This window comes from Lissotriton vulgaris, chromosome 8, assembly GCF_964263255.1.
Source record: "Lissotriton vulgaris chromosome 8, aLisVul1.2, whole genome shotgun sequence".
NCBI classification, from domain to species: domain Eukaryota; kingdom Metazoa; phylum Chordata; class Amphibia; order Caudata; family Salamandridae; genus Lissotriton; species Lissotriton vulgaris.
In genome coordinates, this window is record NC_141696.1 from 102,191,039 (window position 1) to 102,207,484 (window position 16,446).

General features: G+C 46.3%; 1 protein-coding gene across 3 annotated transcripts in view; it reads right to left on the reverse strand.

Moving 5' to 3' along the window:
• Positions 1-16,446, reverse strand: part of LOC147693532 (ecto-ADP-ribosyltransferase 5-like) — a 486,224-nt gene that overhangs the window by 280,970 nt on the left and 188,808 nt on the right. Inside the window, exon 1 of one of the 3 annotated variants that reach the window (XM_086933750.1) lies at positions 6,029-6,171. The exons of 1 other annotated variant lie outside the window; for it this stretch is intronic. The gene's annotated coding sequence lies outside the window, so the exon portion shown is untranslated. Of the gene's footprint in view, positions 1-6,028; positions 6,172-16,446 lie in introns of those variants that run through there. One more of the 3 variants, XM_086933751.1, reaches the window with a different exon arrangement.

A 16,446-nucleotide genomic window follows, 5' to 3' on the forward strand; every position in this document is an offset into this window, starting at 1 on the left:
AGGAAATCGTACTAGATGACTCTTGGCCCGCAGAATTGGGGGCCGCTCCAGTCCCTTCAAACTCTGTGAAACGCTTAGGCATACAGCTTGACGAGAACTTGTCTATGAAGAACAATATGAGCAAAATAGTAAGCTCATGCTATTACAGCTTACAACTACTGCGGAAAATTATCCCATATCTGCCCTTGAGCCATCGCAGAACAGTAGTGCAAGCCCTGGTAATCAGCTGCTGGCCGAGGTAGGATCTACACAGTTAGCAAAGCTCCAAGTAATCCAAAATACGGCAGCAAGGATGGTCCTGAATCACCCACCAGACACCCCCTCGCTCCCTTTACTGAAGGAATTGCACTGGCTACCGGTAAGGAAAAGAGCCTTTTTCAAGACCTGCTGTCTGGTCTTCAAAGCTATGAGGGGAACAGGTCCAAAATATTTACAAGACAAAATTTGTAAACGGACATCAGCTTGTAATTTGAGATCCAATGGTAAAGCCCTTCTAACAATCCCACGCATTTATCGTAACTGCTTGGGAGGTAAAGCTTTTTCGTATGTTGGCCCTAAATATTGGAACTCCCTACCTGAAGGGCTGCGTAAGTCTCCCGCATACCTTACTTTTAGGAAACATCTTAAAGCTTTCCTTTACTGTTGATGCCATCTGGTACCCAAACCTTCGTTTCTCAGGGAAAAGGACTAGGCAGCGCGGAGATGCCCCTGGGTGATTCATGCGCTTTATAAAAAACCAATAACAATAATAGAATGTTTGAAGCAGACAGATTTGAACCTTGAGTGTCACATCTTTAATGAAAAGCACTTTTATACAAAAGGCATCTGTTAGAAGAGCAATTAAAGACATCAGAGTTTTGCATCAGTTTACAAAGGGTCTCAGAAAATACTGGACAGGTGGTCAACCTAGCTAGCAGTAGGTACCATCAGGGCATATATGCCCACATTATGTCAACAATTACCAGAAAGAGTTCCAATATAAGTACAGCCCCCTCTCCCCTGAATTTCTTTTCCCAGGAGCAGCAGATATAACTAAGGCACAAGCAGTAGTAGCATCACATCCCACTAATGACAAGCCAATGCTCCACAAAAAGGAGAAAGCCACCACAGCAAGTACAAAGTGCAGCACCTCAAAGAGTGCATGCACAGGCCACACCTGCAAGCCGCGAGACAACTAGGGGTACTAGGGCTTATAGCAAAGGCTTACACAACTACGGACAAGTAGTGAGACATCCTAGGACACTCCAAATTAGGGCTAGCAGTGAGAGACAATTCCATCATTAGTGGGCACTGGCGGGGACCTCCTAAAATACCTTTGGGCCATGGCAATTATTTTTTTCTTTTTACGAATTATGCTACGGCCAGCCTCTCCATATGCGGACTCTAAATCTTACCGCACTAATATAATGCAATCATGTCATAATAGGAAACCTGCCTGCATCATATCTTGACTGACAGTTAAAACAATTGGTAGTGATGTGAGTTACTCAAAGTTTGAATGACACTCACAATACCCAATGGCTGAGGGTGGCTAACCCATTGTCCCTTTCTCTGCTTTTATGGTATAACCTCTGGGAAACAGCTAGCACTGCCTCTAGCTGTAGATCTAAAACAAGCATTGGCAATCCCAATAGGTCTGGCTTTAAAGGAACCTTATAAAGGCATGTGAAGCATTACAAGTAAATGACCAGGGAATTAATATGTATTTCTGTGGAACCTAAGAACTTTAGAATAATATTGGTGCATGTTAAAAGGTCAGGCGACAGTTGCAGTGTCAACTCAGACCTAAACACCCATGTAGGTAATAAATGCCCTTCTCCCATCTGTGCTGCTGCCAAAGAAATAACCATAAACTGTCTAGTTATCAAAGGCACTTCAATAGCATTACAATGTCATATGTGTGCCCCTGAAAGTTCAAGCTCGGCAACTAGATAAATAAACAAAATGATCACAGCTGTTTTGAGGGCAAGCACTTTTTTGTGGAAGCACACAACTTCTACTCAACCAAAACATGTACCCCTCTATCCCAACATGTGAGCAGATCCAAAGCCCCTCTCTAATGGTGCACACATAATTGTCTGGGGACAGGTATGCTGTCAAGCAAGACCATACACATAACCTCATCTCTTTCAGTCTTGGCCATGCTCTCAAACACGTATTATGCTGTAGACACTCCACATTAACCCCTCCCCTGCTGATGACGGAACCACTCCGTTATCAGCTACGGTTGGGCTGTGCTGATGACGGAGCGGTTCCGTCATGGCCCGGCCGCCGCCCCTGCGCGGCGCTGATTTCGCGCCTGCGCGGCCGTTCTAATGAACGGGGTGGGTCATGACGGAACCGCTCCGTAACCAGCACAGCTCAACCACGGCTGGTGACGGAGCGGTTCTGTCACCAGCATGCGGCCGCCGTGCGGCCGCCCCGTTAGTGCTGCGGCGGAATAGCCACCGCATCGAAAGGGTTAAGGCCTGCAAACACAGGTCACGCAATACATGTGTGGTTTGCAAAGGTGCTCCACACAACAATCCACTCTCTTTCTGTCTCTCTCTAATGCTCTCTCTTTCTCTCACTCTAACACTTACCTGTACTCTCGCATTCTCTCTACCTTGTCACTTTTCTCTCCTCTCTTCTTCCTTGCACTATGACTCTCCCTCGTGTTTTTTCTACTCTTCGTCCTTGCCGCTTGCTGTCTCCTGCCCCTCCCATACATTTTCTAGCCCTTGTTTTGTCCTATTTATCTTTAGTTTTGTTGTATTTCCTCTTTTTTCACCTTTGAGCTCCCACCAACCCTTCTTTGACTCCCCCTCTTGATTTCCTCTTTTTATCCCTAACTTTTCTCTCTGACTATGCTGTGAATTCAGAATTTCACCGCATTCACAGGGGCATAGCATCAAATGGGGGTGTTACATCCCCTTAATAAATGCATTCTCTAGTAAATAGTTGGGTACATATATTTTGAGTGGGGAATGGTAAGGAGTCTGTCCCATTTCACCTATGATTTGCATACACACTTGCGCATGCACATAGGGCTTGATTCACAGAACTAACTTAAGACAAAATCCTAAACTTACTTCTTTTGGTATTCACAGAAGTTAGGATTTTGTCTTAAGACAGACTTAAGACAAAATCCTAACTTAAATCTGTCTTAAGTCTGTCTTAAGACAAACTTAAGACAAAATCCTAACTTCTGTGAATACCAAAAGTAGTAAGTTTAGAATTTTGTCTTAAGTTACTTCTGTGTATCGGCCCCATACTGTCTGTCATCTCTGTTATAAAGTTCTTATTTTACAAAATATTGTGTTTTAAGTGCCTCTTACAATCTACACTCCGCTCCCTTTCCACCCTCAATTAAACTCTCCTTCTGCACTGCTTCCTTTATAACAGAGGTCTTCAATCTGTGGGGCGCGACCCCCAGGGGGGTCGTGGAGTCCTTGGAAGGGGGTCGCAGATTCTGTCAGGGGCATGCAATTCCTGGCGTTGGGCTGATCGAGGGTGCTCATGGCGGAGGCCTAATTCACACCGAGGTGTGAAAAACATCAAAGGCTCATTAACAAGTAGAAGGTCTTTTAAATATCTGTCAAATACTCGGGTGTGGCTGTGTGTGTGTCCCTGAAGCGGTTTCAGCCGGGCTCACATACACACACGAGCTAGGGGAGGGGGGAAAGTGGGTGGGGGTGGGGTCTGGGGGAGCAGGCTGTAGAGTATCCCTTTGAGTATAATGGATGTTGCGCGCCTGGAGCTGTGGTTCCCGTGACACGTCCACCCCTCCCGCCCCCAGCAGGGAGGCACAGAGATGCCCTCCCATGAGCGGGAAAGAAGGAAGAAGACGCAGAGATACTGATCCACCACCCCTCCCCCCATGAGAGAGGCACAGAAAAGGTGGGTGGATGATTGATGGGTGGATGTAAGGATGAAGGATGGATGGATATGTGAAAAGGTGGGTGGATGAATGATGAGTGGATGGATGAAAGGGTGGGTGGATGGATGGATGAAAGGGTGGATGGATGGATGAAAGGATGGATGGAAGGATGAATGGAAGGATGAAAGGATGGATGAAAGGGTGGATGAAAGGGTGGATGGATGGATGAAAGGGTGGATGTGTGGAAGGATGGAAGGGTAGATGGTGAAGGATGTATGGATGGATAAAAGGTTGCATGGATGAATGATAGATGGATGGATGTGTAAAAAGATGGGTGGATGAATGATGGGTGAATGGATGGATGAAAAGGTGGATGGATGAAGGATGGATATATGGATGGGAGGATGAAAGGGTGGATGGATGTATGGATGGATAAAAGGTTGCATGGATGAATGATGGATGGATGTGTGAAAAGGTGGGTGGATGAATGATGGGTGGATGGATGGAAGGGTGGATTGGTAAAGGATGGATGGATGGATGGAAAGATGCAAGGGTGGATGGATGAAGGATGGATGTATGGATGGAAGGATGAAAGGGTGAAGGATAGATGGATGAAGGATAGATGTATGGATGTAAGGATGAAAGGGTGGATGGATGAAGGATGGATGGATGGATGAATGGATGAAAAGGTAGATGGATGGAAGGATGAAAAGGTGGACGGATGAAGGATGGATGGATGGATGGAAGAAAGGGTGGATGGATGTATGGATGGATAAAAGGTTGCATGGATGAATGATGCATGGATGGATGTGTGAAAAGGTGGGGGGGTGAATGATGGGTGGATGGATGAATGAAAGGGTCGGTGGATGGATGTATTGATGAAAGGGTGGATGGAGGAAGGATGGATGTATGGATGGAAGGATGAAAGGGTGGATAGATGAATGGATAGATAAAAGGTTGCATGGATGAATGATGGATGGATGTGTGAAAAGGTGGGTGGATGAATGATGGGTGGATGGATGGAAGGGTGGATGGGTAAAGGATGGATGTATGGATGGAAGGATGAAAGGGTGGATGGATGAAGGATGCAAGTATGGATGGAAGGATGAAAGGGTGGATGGGTGAAGGATAGATGGATGTAGAATAGATTTATGGATGTAAGGATGAAAGGGTGGATGAATGGATGAAAGGGTGGATGGATGGAAGGATGAAAGGGTGGACGGATGTAGGATGGATGGATGGATGAAAGGGTGGATGGATGTATGGATGGATAAAAGGTTGCATGGATGAATGATGGATGGATGAGTGAAAAGGTGGGTGGATGAATAATGGGTAGATGGATGGAAGGGTGGATGGGTAAAGGATGGATGTATGGATGGAAGGATGAAAGGGTGATGGTTGAATGATGGATGTATGGATGGAAGGATGGATGGAAGGATGAAAGGATGGATGGATGTGTGAAAGTGTGGGTGGATTAATGATGGATGGATGTGATGAGGTCTTTCAGGCGCATTTATGGTTGTCAAAAGTTGATGATAAGGAGTACCAGTTTCTAGAAACTTTTGTCGGAAGGGGGTCCTTACGCCTAAAAAGGTATTACAAGGGGGTCTCGGCATCAAAAAGTTTGAAGACCTCTGCTTTATAATGTATTTTAACATGATGATGCCAGCATGGTCTTTGGAGAACCTGGAGCTCACAACCCATAAAATTAACAACCAAGCCACGCCCCTGTGCACTCACTGCACAGTCATGTTCTCTCTGCACTTCCAGTCCCCCAAGTCAGGACTTTGACGCCCCTCTCTGTCTCCCATCCGTCCATCCATTGATCCACCGGTGCCAGATCTCTCACTCTCTCCATTTGCAGTGTAAATATATATTTTTCTATCTTTAATCAGTCTGTCACTGCTAAGCTGTAGTGTTATTTAGAAGCTGCATCGTGAAAGCATGTGCATAGGTACTTCAGCCTTCCATATCCATTTCTATAGCAACACAGGACCCGCCCTCTAGAAAACCTGTGTGCTTGACACAAGCTCATTTTATAAAATGATACAGCAAACTGGAAGATTAGTGGAATCCATCTGCGGTGCACGCCCTGCAAGCTTCAGTAAGTGCGCCGTCGCAGGTTACAGTCAGCTATTAATTGACGAGGCGGCGAACAGCAGTACTCACGTGTTCTTTGTAGTATCTTGTGTTTCCAGTGCGACTTCACTTCTAGATCCGCTGTTGGGCTTTTGAAGTTCACTCCGTTTTACCAGCCTACACTTTGTCTGTTCTTTGCTCCTTGTCGTGGCAGGTTTTATATTATTGCATCTGTTCTGCGAACCCCACCCACACTAGTATTTACCCATTCATAACTGAAAGTGAAACTTCCTCTTTCCACACAGGATGCATAATGCTCAGGCCGAACTGGGAACTGAAACCGGCCCTGGCAAATAGCCGGCCGGCGGGGGGGGGGGGGGGGGGGGGGGGGGGGGGAGGGGGGAAGGGCGGAAATCTTTTGTTGCTGGGGGCCGATATTGCTGCTATGCTGCAAAACCGGCACTCTGTAACAACCCCCCCCCCCTCCCCCCCCTCCCCCGCCCTCCCCAAGGGGTATAAAAACGCCTCCCATCCTGGCGACCCACTGGGGAAACGCCCGCTGCCTGCTATGGCCAGTCCGGCCCTGCCTACATCACCACTGGCATATCCAGCCTGAGAGACAAATGCAGTAAGTCGGCCAAAACGCTCCTTAACTGCATCAAGTACAATTCCATCCCAAACACCGTCAAATGCACCCCATCATCTCGAAAGAATTCTGCAATTTCATATTTTATGTCCTCCTGCTCTAGAAAAAGAATTTCTTACAGAATCTTCTCAATTCTCTGTTCCCCTTTCTCCTTGTTCTGTTAATAGCTCGGGCTATATCGACCCATTTCCAGCGTGGCAAAAACCCTGTCCACACAATCGTCCTACATGAGCATAACTGTTTTAACGATTTCAAATCTTCTTTTATGCTCTTTAAAAGTGCTAGTCCCTTAAATGTTATTGGTCATTCTCGCTCAAGTGACTAACTACTACATCTGGCAGGAAACACAACGAAAATGAATGCATTTCCTCCAAAGTCCATCTTAACCTCAAGTATTTTTTATAGAAATCCGATTTCCACCTACCCGTACACCTGATGTCCGCTCCAGCCCACCCTCTGAACATTGCCTGATCAGGAAAACCCAGTTTGTTTACAGCCCTCCTCATGCCCCCAAGCGCCTGTGACGCCAAATACCTGGTTCCACCTGCATGTCTGAAAAGCTCGCCTAAACCCCCCCTCCTTCCCTCTTGCACCACAAGCCTCATCCACCATTCCCCTTGGTAAACCAGGGCATCTAGGTAAGCCCGCGAGCAAACACATGCGCCCCTTCCCGATTTATCGGTCTTCCACCTAGGGAGCCAAACCTGGACTCTCCTGCTGCACACCCAGGCATCCTAACACCTTCCTTGGCTTTAGACCCAACCACTCCAGCCACCTCGAAAGCCCAGAGAAACACCCAAACCATTATCACTGAGAACCTCAAGCTCTTGTATTCATCGCTAAAAACTTGTAAAGTATCAAGATGATCCTTTTCCAAATGCGGAGCATCACCTGCCACCTCACTTTGCTCTCGGTTCCCTGTTCCCTCGCCATCCCTCCAGAATCCGCCCCCTCATTTCCACTGCGGACAGTTTGAAACTCCACATAAAAAGCTACACCTGCTAACTTACCTGCTATTGTGACCTCGCACAAACCCCTCTCTATCAGTGCCATAACATATTTTCCACTTCATTCCTTCTGACTGCTACATCCTCGTTGCTACTCCTTCTCACTGCCCTGAACTCTTCCCACGCGATCCTATACACCGCCTTGTAGACTCCAACAGGGAACTGAGGATAAGCTGCATCACATACTCTCGTCCACTGACCACAACAGGACTGGAATCACCGTCTTCCTCTCCTCCGCCCATGGTGCAACCCCCGGAAGCTTTGCCACTGGGAACGAGAGAGAGTATCAGCAATTTTATTATGCACTCCTGCAATGTTCACACTCTGTAGGTCACATTCAATCTCAAGCATTCCAGGACATAAACCTGCAACAACTTCCACACCTTTAGATTTCTTGCAGACGGTTTGTTGACTATGTTCACCACAGCTAACTACATTGAACATCACTGACTTGTTGGCAAAATGATGTCCCCATAGGCACAACACCAAGGGAGAGAACTCCATAAAGGCTATGCTCCGCCCCCTTCTCTTCCAGCCCTCTGGCCACTCCTCCTCACAACACCACCCTTGCCAAAATATGCCATATCCCTGGGGATGTATGACGTTACAACACATACTTTTACAACGCTTACCTTTACAATGCATTTTTTACAACGCAACATCCACTACAACGCACTCCATTATAACGAATGCCATTACAACAAATTTTTAGAAACTACCTTTACAACGCATTCCATTACAACGCATACTACCTTTACAACGCATACCATTACATCGCATAACATTACATTGCATGTATGGTAAGTATTGGATAGTGTAGGGGTAAAAATTATTGTTCTAACTCCAGGGGGGTGCAACAGTAGGGTAAATGTTGGATAGTGTAGAGGTAAAAATTACTATTCTAACTCCAGGGGGGTGCAACAGTAAGGTAAGTGTTGGATAGTGTAGGGGTAAAAATTACTATTCTAACTCCAGGGGGTGCAACAGTAGAGTAAGTGTTGGAAAGTGTAAGGGAACTATGCGTTGTAATGTTATGCGTTGTAATGGTATGTGTGTAATGACATGCGTATTAGTGGTATGCGTTGTCGTGTCATGCGTTGTAATGGCTGCGTTATAATTGCATGCGATGTAATGGATGTTGCGTTGTAAAAGTTTCGTTGTAATGGTAGTGCGTTGTAAAATTTGCGTTGTAAATGTTGTTTCCCTATCCATGGCCCTCTGCAGCATATGACCAAAGCTCCAATGACTACTCCACCTGCTCTTCCAAACCGGCCATGGGATTCCCAATGAAATCTCTGAATAATGTCCACCACACCTTCAAATCCTCTTTCACCCCTGCCTTCAATCACACCTTGTGATGCAGCAACGATGCTCCTGACGATGCATTTCCCAAAGCCTAGAGGGCATTCTCCCAGCATGTACAGCCCTGCAAGCAAAATTGAGATGCCCTAGAATGTCTTAAACCCCCGCTAAGGATTTCAACAACATCCTCTCCAACAACTTCATCAACTTCTGTTCTCGTCCCGCAGCGCCGCAGAGGGCAATAGTTTCAAGTTTAAGTTTATTATGTTTTTGGCTCTCAAAAGAGGGCCACATAAAACAATCAAATAGTTATACACCACTATTTACAATAAAATCACAAAGAACAAAATAGAAAGTCACTGCAGAAGCACTGGCCGAACACTTATCCAACAACATCTCTAGGTATCATTAATAAATATCTAAAAAGCCTTTAAAAAAGTTAAAAATGTTGAAACAGAACATTTCATTAGGTGGACAATAAAGTGCATGGAAAAAAGTTTTTACATTTAAAATTCCTAATTGTAGACAAATAGATTTTAACCATTTAGAGCGCAGTGGACGTAATGTAGGACAAATAAACAAAACATGATTTCGGTCCTGCACTGCATTATTACAGAGGTTACATACTGGAGATGATCCGTACCACTTTGCTAAGAGAGAGTTTAAAGGAAGCAAATCATGTCTTAAAAGGTACCATAGCCTACGGACTCTATGAGGGATATTCCAAGAGAGATACTGCGGGGCCTGCTTTAGTGAGTACGTGCTTAAGAGTAAATCACTTCCTTTTTTTCCATATAGGCCAGTCATATCCAATTTAAAGCAGTCCCCAAGATGCATATTTCAGCTGAGACTTTAGTTGAGAAGGAGAAAGTAAGAACAAACTACTTGCATCCAACTCTAACATTGTTACCGCTTTTCTAAAGTTTTTTACTAATAGGGAGAACTCGTTTAGATTGCCCAGTAGTTCATTTTTAATAAATCCCCGCAAGGAACCCGATTTACCTCTGGCCAAACAGGCCACCCACCTTACTAGGGCAATCAACCCCTGTACCCAACAGCTCCGGAGGCCAAATTCCAGCATGCATGATGACACAGAGCAAGCTGTATTAAGGGAAGAAATTTTTCTTAGTACCTTTCCTTCCATTACCTGCAAGAATCCCCAATGCCTTAACTCCACCAATTCTATTCTGTACAGTAGAGTTGCAGGGATTTTTGCTCTATATACTTCCAAAAATCGTGCAAAGTGTCTTTTTCCTGTTGCAGAATACAAGGAACATAACCCCATACCATGAGCCAATGCTTTACGCGAATTATGCTCAATGTGGGGTTTCTCACTTAGGTTTGCTGAGATTATTTTACCTAAGAAGGTGTAAATTTTAACCACCTCTAGCGCCTGTCCTCCTATAGCCCATCCAAAGTTTTCAGACCTACATTTTTTCTTTCCAAAAATGCACATGATTTTGCTTTTAGAAGCATTGATCTTCATAAAATGTGCTTCTGCAAATAAATGTAATGCTTGCAGGCGGTTAGACAAGCCCTTCGGAGTTAAGTCTAAGATGAGAATATCATCCGCATACATTAAAACCGAAATGGATGTACCTCCAATTACCGGGGCTAACCCACCACATGCAGCAATGGAAGCAGGTAGGTCTACAGTATATAATGAAAACAATATGGGGCCAATATACACCCTTGTTTTAATCCATTCGGAGATGGGATAGACTGTGAAAGACCCCTTTCTCCGCCTTGTAACACCTTACACCATGTGTTCGAGTGAAGGGATTTTACAAGTTCGAGTAGCTGTGGTGGCATACCCAATGCAGCTAGCTTTCTCCACAGCGTCGGACGGTCCACCTTGTCAAACGCTGTGGAGAAGTCTATGAATGCCTCATATATTCCACCTCCTCGAACTCGTACATATTTGTCCGCAATCACTTGAAGAGCTGTTAAATTGTCAAGTGTACCATGCTCTTTACGGAACCCGGTTTGTTCCAAAGGTAAGATTCCATTTGCCTCCACCCAATCAGTGATTAATATTAAAAGACATTTAGCAAAAGAATTTCCTATAGAATCCAATAAAGCTATTAAACGGTAATTCTTGGGTTTATCCCGCTCTCCCTTCTTAAATATGGGTATTAGTATACTTCCCCTCCAAGATGTAGGAACTAATCTTAATAAGAAGCAGGCTGTAAACAAAGGAAGGAGAATCCTACTCCATGAGGTGACATCCTGCTTCAGTATTGAAATGGGCAACTCGTTCGGACCCATTGCTCCGGATGAGCGCATACTCTTAATCACGGAAGCAATGGATTTCTCAGACGGGAGCTCCAAAGTATACCCACTATCCAAGACAGAGTCGCAATCTTCACTCTCTACGCCATTAGACGCATACAGATTCGATATAAATGAAATCCAGACACCTTCAGGAATAGAGATGGGAATAGGGGAAGTTCTTGCACCACATCCCTTACCAATTATGGACCAGAATTCTCTAGATTTACCAAAGACAGAAGCCTCCCTTAAACTAATCCAGAGTGAGTCTTCTTTTTCTTTTTTTAATTTTGTTCTCAGTCTGGTCCTCCTTCTTTTTAGTAAGGCTAACTTATGATCATTTTCCCTGGATCTAGATAGGAACTGTTGCCTCACAAGTTTATTTATTTCTTTATTTAAGGGTAATAATATACTAGGAACGAGGTTCAACTTCCTAGGATATCTTGGCTTCTTTGCAGTCGCAGTAAGCTTCTTCATAAAGATTTCAAAGTGTAAAAATTCCCTGCCCTGCCATTCTTTTAGTTCAAGTAAAGTTTGTGCAAGAATGTTTTGCACATCCTTCATAATGGTAAGGTTCCAGAAGCATCTTCCGGACTTACAATGGAAAGAGACTTCTCTATTACTCAAGGACCAAGAATCAGTGTCCGGAGGTTGTAATGAGACAATTATACTGATCACATTGTGATCGCTCATGGAGGATTCAGAAATCTTTATGTCCTGAATAAAGGAGAAAGTATCATAGTCCGTAATTACATAATCCAGGATGGATTCACCCTTAGGGGACCTATGAGTGAAATTAGCGGGAGTATCAGATGGAATCCTACCATTTACAATTAGCCCCTCTAAATAGCTAAGTTCTTCTAGCAGTATCTTTCCTTTTTTGCTAGTTTTTATTTTATTAGGAAAGATTAATTGGGGTATATTATATGCATCTTCCTTAGACTTATTTCTAAACAGGTCTATGCTTAAATTAGAAACTTTGCTATTTAAATCACCCACTAAGGTGTACAAAACACCTCGCCGGACCCGCTGGCGCGGGTCCCGCAGCGCCGTAGAGGGCAATAGCGAGGAGGCATTTTCCGCTCCTGGGGGAGTCAATACCACCAGACATCACCGCATGGGACTCCATTGTCCAGGAGCCCGTGCGCGACGACAGCAGACCAGAGGCACGCCCACCCGCCCTACGGTGTACAACACACCTCGCCGGACCCGCTGGTGCGGGTCCCGCAGCGCCGCAGAGGGCAATAGAGAGGAGGCATTTTCCGCTCCTGGGGGAGCCAATACCACCAGACATCACCGCACGGGACTCCACTGTCCAGGAGCCCGTGCACAACAACAGCAGACCAGAGGCACGCCCACCCGCCCTACGGTGTACAACACACCTCGCCGGACCCGCTGGTGCGGGTCCCGCAGCGCCGCAGAGGGCAATAGAGAGGAGGCATTTTCCGCTCCTGGGGGAGCCAATACCACCAGACATCACCGCACGGGACTCCACTGTCCAGGAGCCCGTGCACAACAACAGCAGACCAGAGGCACGCCCACCCACCCTACGGTGTACAAAACACCTCGCCGGACCCGCTGGCGCGGGTCCCGCAGTGTCGCAGAGGGCAATAGCGAGGAGGCATTTTCCGCTCCTGGGGGAGCCAATACCAGCAGACATCACCGCATGGGACTCCACTGTCCATGAGCCCATGCGCGACGACAGCAAACCAGAGGCACGCCCACCCGCCCTACGGTGTACGAAACACCTCGCCGGACCCGCTGGCGCGGGTCCCGCAGCGCCACAGAGGGCAATAGCGAGGAGGCATTTTCCGCTCCTGGGGAGTCAATACCACCAGACATCACCGCATGGGACTCCACTGTCCAGGAGCCAGTGCGCGACGACAGCAGACCAGAGGCACGTTCACCCGCCCTACGGTGTACAAAACACCTCGCCGGACCCGCTGGCGCGGGTCCCGCAGCGCCGCAGAGGGCAATAGCGAGGAGGCATTTTCCGCTCCTGGGGGAGCCAATACCACCAGACATCACCGCACGGGACTCCACTGTCCAGGAGCCCGTGCACGACAACAGCAGACCAGAGGCACGCCCACCCACCCTACGGTGTACAAAACACCTCGCCGGACCCGCTGGCGCGGGTCCCGCAGCGCCGCAGAGGGCAATAGCGAGGAGGCATTTTCCGCTCCTGGGGGAGCCAATACCACCAGACATCACCGCATGGGACTCCACTGTCCAGGAGCCCATGCGCGACGACAGCAGACCAGAGGCACGCCCACCCGCCCTACGGTGTACGAAACACCTCGCCGGACCCGCTAGCGCGGGTCCCGCAGCGCCGCAGAGGGCAATAGCGAGGAGGCATTTTCCGCTCCTGGGGGAGCCAATACCACCAGACATCACCGCACGGGACTCCACTGTCCAGGAGCCCGTGCGCGACGACAGCAGACCAGAGGCACGCCCACCGGCCCTACGGTGCACAAAACAACGTTAGGCTGACGCAGCGCGGGACAAACGCCGGACGAAGCCCGGGCAAAGGGCGGGCCCTCTACGGCCCTCTGAGGCCAGAGGAGGACGGGACGGGCGCGGGCCACCCCACCTGACATTTCCTAAGGAGAAGGTATAGAGACGCTTTTACTATTTGATTTCCAGTGTACTGCTCATTGCTGCTTTTTGAGCTCTGCTTATTAATCATGTCCATCTGGGAGGAGCTCAATGCCATGTGTGGCACTAACTATGTCCCGGATGCATCACCCCACCCTATTATGGGAAGTGACTTTGAAAATTTAAACAGCACGCCGCGGGATGTATCTTTACCCTTAAATAAGGACCAACCTCAAGCCAATGCACTGCCCCGGGGTCTTAATAATAAAAGAAAGCATGATGGGGAAAATGTCAATGAGAACCAAGCTAAAACTCAAAAACTGCGCACCAGCCCTACATCTTCCCCCCTAACCCAATCACCTGAATGGCGGATAAGGCTGTGAATGGAATAGATGACCCTGTATCGTCCCTCCAACTGACTTTATTGGCTCAGTTCGAGCAATTGTTAACATCTGCCATAACACCTCTGGTTACAAAAATTCAAGACCTGGGGGACAGGCTGACTAACATTGAAAAAATACTTATAAGGAATTCTCCACCAACCAACAAAATAGCAATACCGATTTGCCTTAATTCTCCCATCAACCCCGAAAAGCCTAAGTCCACTACATGTAAGAATGCCCAAACTCAATTTTCGCCTCCTAATACACCTACTTCAACTTGCTCTAAAGAAACATTAAAACCTCCGTTAATAACTCATACAGTGGCTAGAGCCCCTCTAGAAAGAACGCCACTCATTAATTTACCTCCTGACGCTGCCCCATATGTGACTGTCCTCTCTGGGGTCTCATCACTCAGCCAGGGGAACCACGAAACTCATCAGGACCTGCTAAATAAGGTTATTTTTTGGCTACATAACAACAGACCTTTGCCACCTGATTTAGATGGTGGAATCCTGAGCGTTAGGAGGGTAGGGTGGCTAGGCTCGCTGCCCAAAAATACTTTGGGGGACCTGGTGTTAATTAAATTTAAGAATAGGAACATCGTCCCCTACTTACGATCTTGCCACCCCAAAGAAGGAGATGGCCCCATTTGCGTTTGGGATTTGTATGACATCTACCCGAGTTTCATACACATGCCGTTACCTAGACCAACGGCAAAGAAATACATCTCCTGGAGAAGGGGATTTTGTGTACCTCGCGCCATTAACCCTTTAGGCTCTAACAGATTCTAACCTCTGCTTAAAAATTGAACTTTGGGAGAACCAACTACTAAAAGGCAACTGGCGAGTTTTTAGTCCAATTGACATGGTAGTATGTATCTAGTAATTAAACCACTGATATAGAATTGCCTGATTTTCTTCCCCTGTACCTTAAGAAATTTTGTGGCACTGTATGTATGACCCCTTTTTGTTTTTTAGAGATGTCCTATTTTGATAATGAAATGTTTTACATTGATTAGCTGATACGTTACATTCATTTAATCCTGTTTTTAATCGTTGATATTAACCTTGTAATGAATTGTTAAGGCATTTATTTATGTATTGTTGCTGCTTTTATGATTTTTAAACTAAAATCGAATAAAGCTAATCTGACTGAACTTCTGTTTCTTATCTGCAGAAAGCCTGACTTCCATGCACCTGGAGACCAACTCAATTCCCAAAAAAGTGCTCACTTCAACTGGCCCAATTGTCTTTTCTTGCACCAACAGGACATCAACATCTTGCATCACCTCCTGAAACACACCCAGTGCTTGTGCACATTCCTCCAAATTTGGGGAACCCACTAGAAAAAATCATCTAAGCAGTGTGTCGCGATTTCCTTCCCCATATGTCGTTAAACAACCTCTGCAAAAATTAAATAAAAACTTCAAACAATGAACAAGAAATAGAACAACCAATTGGCATTGCTTTGTCCACAAAGAAATATCCAGCAAACTGTATGCCCAACAACTCGTAAACTGAGAGCTGTACAGGAAGTAAGCGACTGGCTGATTTGATGTCACATTTTCCCATCAGTGTCCTAACCTATTAACCAATGCAATTTTCATATCCAATGAAGTATAGTAAACTCTAGTGCATGCCTCCGGAATGAAATCATTGACCAATATAACTTCCGGCCATGATAGATGTTGAATCAAATGGAATTCCTCCTCAATTTGTCTAAAGGCCAATCCTAAAATAAGCCTTGCATGCACCCTTCCTGGAATTCCTTCAAATGCTTCTCCTGAGCCAGCTCTTCGTGTCCTCTGATTTCCGCCCATCTCCTTTCATACGGCCCGAAAACACAATCTAAAACCATGCCCGAAACCTGCCAACAACAATGCCTTATGTTCCTGTGCCCCCAAATCTGACAGCCAGTGCTTTAGCATCTCAATCTTAACTTGCGTACACACCTTTTCCCAAGGGATTCTGTCACCCTCTGTCCCTGCCTCTATCATTGTTTCCCTGCCACTGACCCCCTGCACTTCCCTGGTTTTCAAACTGTTTTCCTGAGGCCCATACTTGGTGATCATATACTTCCAACCACACTTTGAACATATGTGTTGTTATCTGCAGTATTCCTGCATGCATGCCCCCCTGTTACATGACCAATGTTAGACCTGGCACCTTGGTGTGAGTCTCCCTTCCACTTTTTGCTGATGTGCCTCAGATGTTTTTATGGTGTTTGTTGCTCAGGGCACTGCGCCACTGCCAATCCGTGCTGCAGTGCAAGGGCTCCCAAAGTAAAGTGTATCCGTAATTGATT